A 5,230-nucleotide genomic window follows, 5' to 3' on the forward strand; every position below is an offset into this window, starting at 1 on the left:
AAGAAACGTACCAAGCTCATTTCAGAGTCTTATGTCACACACAGTTTGCTTTGCTTGGAATTTAGTTCCTCTTCACTCTATTGTTTAATTAGGAAACCTGATAATGTTGTCGACATCCTCTGGAGTACATGAGGAAATAAACCCTGAGCTTTGTGTTTCCTTTAAGCTCAGTGTTACCTTCGATGGCCCTAAAGGACAGTTTTTATTATTTTTGGAGCAGTTGCACATCTCCGCTGTAATGTATGATAAACTCCCCAACGTAGCAGTGTTTACTTATTTACGTTAACTTGAGCCAGCGTGTGCCAGCTGTCGCTACCTTGAGCGTTTCATTTCGTTTTCTAAAAGCCCATGATATTTAATACAACCATCAGGCCGATGGCTCCATGTTGGCTCGGGGGGTTGTGTGTGTACTCCAGGCTCAGTGCTGTGTTTAACCAAGAGCCTCCATGGCTGTCATGGAAGCTTCAGTTTCACTCACCACGAGAGCAGCCAGTTAGATCGATCCGAGCGTTGCAATCCAGAGAGCACGAGGAAGAGGCGGAATGACAGGTGGGGGTCCGATTAGCAGTTTATCCTTACATTTCAAACAGCAGGAACCTCTTTTGCTGGTAAGTACATTTTTCTACCCGCCTTTTTTAATCCTTTTCCCTTTTTTGTGTTTTTTTCACAGCTTTGTTTACTATTTTGCACTTTTTGAGGGGTTTATACCAGCTGTGCTTTTGCTCAAAGCTGATAAAAGTTGTGGTTTGTAGTCATGCTGCTCTGCGGGGTTCAGCTGATGGAGCTCAGACTGGATAATGTTTCACTGCCTTCCAGTCTTCAGGAAATGTTCGGCTTCTCAGTGTGATCCATCATGAATCATGAAATGAAGCAACTGATCTGTTCTCACATCTGCTGCAGTGAAGCACAAACTCATCAGTAAATGACTAAACCTGCAGTTTAACTCTTGTTACATATCTTTGGCCTTTGTGTAGGAACATTTTATGAAGTGCATTTTGTTGCGGAGATATTGACTAAAAATAACTTACTTTATTACAGCTACTTAGTTCTTCGTTTTATTCTTATGTATTCATTTTCATGTTCAAATTTGCTTTTGAAATAATAAATGGTTGTAATATTTCTAGTCATCTCAGTGGAATGCGATGAACGAGCAGCTGGACCCACCATGCCCCTCTCCAACGATGAGCCAATCTGCCCAAAGTTCCAGCCCAACATCTTTGACCCCTCCCGCTGCCACGACTGCCTTCGCCAGAAACACCTGCATGCCGGCTCAGGGGAGAGCCCCGAGGAGGCCCCCCAACAGAAACCCCTGCCAGAGCCTGAGGCTGGGACTAAAACTGGTGCCGACACTGGGGTTGGAAGTGGGACAGGCAAAGGAGTGTTCCTATTGACGCCGATCTCTTCCCAGACAGAAAGAGACAGCAGCAGCAAAAAAGTAAGAAACTTAGAAATGAAATGAACAATAGCTAGTTAACCAGGAGGGCTGATTTGTGAGAACATGATGGGATTAACTGGATGTGACTCGAGCCTGACAGGTGCAGGTCACAGGTCAGGCAGTATTCATGTTTGCAGATGTTTTTAAACCTAAATTTAATAAAGACAGTTTTTATTTGACCTCGATGTTTGCAATCATAAACTTCACACTGAAAGCAATTATGTCCCAAGAGTTGGTGACATTATGTGCGAGTCTGTTGTTATTTGGTAAATGAAGACAAGACAGAAGATGTGAGGTAACGGCGTGAAGCAGGGTGGCAGTACTGGTCCCTATTATAAATGAATGAAGTCGGATCACTTATCCATCTATTGGCAATTTCTTGCCACTTCAGAAAAAGTTACAATGTACAGAAAAACTGAGCGTTTGTGAACAGGATTAAAACTTTGACATTTGCTGCTGGTCTCTGCTTTCGTCTGCTCTTTTGACAACTTTTTTCTGTACATTCTGTACATCGAACTATAGTTCATCTATTTTCTTTTAAAAATGTAGAGACACAGACAGTTTTGGACCTTTTTAACGCAACATAGTTCAGTCGAAATGTCTGAGGAAAGAAAAACAAGAATAGTGATGAAATAATGATGAGGAAAGCCACAGGGCAGGTCGAGTTACAGAGGTGTAATCCTAATCGAACAGCAGAATAAACATGTCGGTCTAAGATCAAGGACAGTCTTCATCAAACCCCTTTATTCTGGAATATGGAGCTGGGGAGCATGTTTAGGATTATTAAGCACTTCCTTGTGTGTTTTAATGGTTTTAAAATGAGTCCCGTTGGTGTCATCACAAAGACTTTTTTGACCTTTGCTTGGAGACACAGCCTCTCTCAACATCACCTGTGTGACTTGGACACAGATAAGCCTGGCTGCGATGATGTGATTGGCTCATTAGTTGCGCTGTCACCCTATCAGGAGGACTCTGACGCTCTCTCAGTGGTGAGTAGCTGCTGTGATGTCAATGGAGGTCATATGGGTTACGATCAGACATCTCTGTGCATCCTGAGCCCTGACTGTGCACTTTGTATTTGTGACGGCGGCGACGACTACAGCACAGACGGGTAAGGCCATAGAAAAATGAAGAGTTGTACATTTTAGATGTCTTCATAGAAATGTACCGTTTTAGGAAGCCAAATCCAGAGATGTACTGGATAGTTATTTAAGAACCCTACTGTAGCATCTTATCTGATTCACTTTATTGATACTTTCCGTTCCTTGTCGTCTCTCACCCCCGTCCTCTACCCTTCTTGTCTCTTCTTCTTACCTCCTCTTCCACAAAGCTGTCGTGACCAAAGCGAAGAGTTCAGCAGCTCTGTGAGTGCTGAGGAGGACTACTTACCAATTCAACGGTGTACCGCTAAGTTCAGCATGACACGGCTTGACCCTCCACCTCACCGGCCCAACCCGCGGGCCTGGATGGAGGACACACAAGGCAACAGCAGCTTCAGTGGACGCTCGGGTACTTTCAAACTGGCCTTGGAGATAATTTAGTTCATCCCTTGTCAAATAAAATACAGTGAAATAGTTGGAAAAGATGTGCACACTTGAAAAAGAATTAACAATATCAAGTGATGCCTTACTTAATTGTTTTAGATATCTTGTGCAGTAGTAGACTTGAGTCTTCTTCAGTCCTTAATGACTTACTACACTTGATCTATATCCAGTTACAAACAGAGGTGTCTTTTACTTGGCAATATTATTTGTAGTCACCAGCGGAGGTGTCATAGAGTAATTATCAGTAATACAATATAGGTAGGTTTGTGTCAGGGTGATGTGTTTTTTTTCCTGTTATTTCTCCTTTATATTTTCCTCAAAATTCCTATTTTTTTCATTAAAGGGTTAAAAGAAGACAGAGAGAAGCGTGAAAGTTGCTACTACTCCCTGGGGAGGGCAGCAGGTGCACGATCCTTCACTGAAAAGAGTCCATCTGCTCCTTTTCGACATTTTGAAAGAGGTCACCCCATCTTCAGCAACAGAAACGTTGAGCCCAAAGATACTGTCCCCTTCAGAAACCCAAATCTTGGTGTGGCATCTGAAAGGTCGATAACTGAGGTTTACGATGAGGACCTACCCATAGAAATCCCTCCCCCTGACCCTTATGATGTTGCGGTTGAAGTTGAGGCACAAGTTGGACCTCGATCTCCAAGTCCTACTCCTTTTAAGATAGCAGAGTCGCTAGCCTCAAGTGGCCGAAAGGGTTCAAGTCGAGGAAATCCTTTGTCTCATATCTCCTCCTATCAACAGTCTGGACGGTACGATTCCTCAAGGCAAAGCTCAGCTCTGCAGTCTCGCTCTTCTTCCCCTTCACGTGGAAACTTACAATTGAGACACAATAAGTCTGACGGGCTTCTAAACCGGCAAAATTTTGATGGTGGAGGATGGCCTCCAGGGGCAACACCAGGACCGAGAAGCTCCTTGCAAAGCACACATGGGCAACGCTTTGAATCAGGAACTCTGCCAAAAAACTTCAAATCGTTGGCTAATTCAGCCAAATCCCAATCCAGTACAATTTCTGATTTTAGGAGTGCTTTGTGGAAAACAGAAGGGAACAGTTCTTTAGGTGGACAAAGTTCTGATATAAGAAGCTCATCTCCCACAAGGAGGGATCATAGATCTTCAGCCCTAATGTCTCGCAACTCTGAAGGCACCGCAAGTTTATCCCAAGGACATGGCAGCAGCAGTCGTACTTCCTCTCCATCTAGGAGACCTTCTGACCGTGTGGGCGACAGTCGCACCTCTTCACTCCCTAGTAGAAATTTCAGTGCGTTTAGTCAAAGCTTCCTTCGTAAATCTGAATCGATTATGTCTCTAAATGAACACAGTCATCGTGGACGCTGCGGATCCCCAGTAAGAGAGGGCTATGGTATTGAAAGCCAAGCTCAGCTACGTAACCATTTAAGTAGTCAAGAACAGGGACATGATGAAGACCTGGTGCCTCCATCTAGACAAGGCTATGACCGATTGAGACCATCCATACTTCGAAAAACTGAATCAAGCGCAGTCAGCAGCAGTCAATCTAGGAACAGCCGTTCCTTTTCTCCTGGAAGGAGAGGCCATGAAACTATTAATCAGCATCAGCTTGGGAGAAGGGAGCTCAGTGTTAGTTCATTAAATGGCCATGGTTATGAAAAATGTAACTCATCACCTTCAAAGAGAAACTATGAAGCTCCTTCTCAGTCTCTGCTTCATAAGTCTGAATTTAGCAACTCTGTCAAAACCCATAGCAGCCACAGCTCTTCAATTTTAAGGAAAGCTTATGATGCCTCTGATCAACACTCACCTCCAATTACAAAAACTGGCAGCTCCCTCAACAAGAATCAAAACAGTCGCAGCTTCTCTCCTTCTCGAAAAGGCACCAGTGACCCATCAGGCTACGCTCTCCTCAGAAGTGTCACTAATGGAGACTCAGCTCATTCCTTTCAGAGAAAAATCCTTACCAGTGAAACTAAATCTGACTCCAGTCGCTACCTGGATTCATGGCGAGGATCGACTCATTCCCTGCGCAGCTCCTCCTTATCTCGGTCCACTTCCAAAAATAACACAAACAGCAACAGATCTGCCCCTTTGGAGATGACCAGAACTTCTGGCAGCAGTAGATCTGCACATAGTAGACATGGACATGAGGATCACTGTCCCCTTCCTAAAGATAAGAGGCCTTCACATCATGCACAAAATCCCTCTCCTTCCCCTCAGATTGGCAAGAGGTCCTCTCACCATACCAGAAGTCCTTCTCCTTCCCCTCAAA

Source organism: Nematolebias whitei, chromosome 15 (genome assembly GCF_014905685.2).
Source record: "Nematolebias whitei isolate Nwh7 chromosome 15, NemWhi1, whole genome shotgun sequence".
Classification (NCBI taxonomy): Eukaryota; Metazoa; Chordata; class Actinopteri; order Cyprinodontiformes; family Rivulidae; genus Nematolebias; species Nematolebias whitei.